General features: G+C 46.1%; 1 non-coding gene across 1 annotated transcript; it reads right to left on the bottom strand.

Annotated features, from left to right (window-relative positions):
- Positions 1-307: 307 nt before the first annotated feature.
- Positions 308-1,037, bottom strand: LOC124232870 (small nucleolar RNA snR86). The gene has a single exon (XR_006886931.1). It is a non-coding gene; the product is annotated as a small nucleolar RNA snR86 (small nucleolar RNA).
- Between the last annotated feature and the right edge of the window lie 19 nt (positions 1,038-1,056).

Below are 1,056 nucleotides of genomic sequence, written 5' to 3'. Positions count from 1 at the left end.
GGCTTGGGAAGCAAATGGAAGGATCAAGTCTGGAGGCAGGGCAGCATTTAAGAGCCCATTGCAGTAATTCGACAGAGGGAGAAGATTTCTTTAAGTGGGGAGGGAATTCAAGAGATAATTAGATATTTAGGTAAAAACAACAAGTTTTAAGATTTAGTTGCATGTCGGAAAAGGGCAAGGAAGAGGAATCGAATATATGAAGCCCAGGTTTCTGGCGTGAGTGACTGCATGGTAAGGTGAGCCATTTCCTGAGACAAATACAGGTTGGTGGAGAAAAGAGAATATCATCAGAAACCTGGGCTTCATATATTCGATTCCTCTTCCTTGCCCTTTTCCGACATGCAACTAAATCTTAAAACTTGTTGTTTTTACCTAAATATCTAATTATCTCTTGAATTCCCTCCCCACTTAAAGAAATCTTCTCCCTCTGTCGAATTACTGCAATGGGCTCTTAAATGCTGCCCTGCCTCCAGACTTGATCCTTCCATTTGCTTCCCAAGCCAGGGGGCAGGGGAAGGAGGAGGGAGAGAAGGAAGAAGAGGGTAAGGAGGGGAAGGAGGAGGAGAAGAAAGGGGATGAAAAGAGAGAGAAGGAAGAGGAAGGTGAGGAAGAGGGAGGAGGAGGAACCAGCACAGGATCCTCCCCTCCTTCCAACACTCAGTTCTCTTGGTTTTCACAGCCCCCCTCCTGTATCTCACTTCTTAGTCTCCTTTGCTGGTTCCTCCTCCTCCCTCTTCCTCACCTTCCTCTTCCTTCTCTCTCTTTTCATCCCCTTTCTTCTCCTCCTCCTTCCCCTCCTTACCCTCTTCTTCCTTCTCTCCCTCCTCCTTCCCCTGCCCCCTGGCTTGGGAAGCAAATGGAAGGATCAAGTCTGGAGGCAGGGCAGCATTTAAGAGCCCATTGCAGTAATTCGACAGAGGGAGAAGATTTCTTTAAGTGGGGAGGGAATTCAAGAGATAATTAGATATTTAGGTAAAAACAACAAGTTTTAAGATTTAGTTGCATGTCGGAAAAGGGCAAGGAAGAGGAATCGAATATATGAAGCCCAGGTTTCTG

Source organism: Equus quagga, unplaced genomic scaffold, assembly GCF_021613505.1.
Source record: "Equus quagga isolate Etosha38 unplaced genomic scaffold, UCLA_HA_Equagga_1.0 138550_RagTag, whole genome shotgun sequence".
NCBI lineage: Eukaryota > Metazoa > Chordata > Mammalia > Perissodactyla > Equidae > Equus > Equus quagga.
The sequence above is the reverse complement of the archived record's forward strand: the minus strand, read 5'-3'. Positions and strand labels throughout refer to the sequence as shown.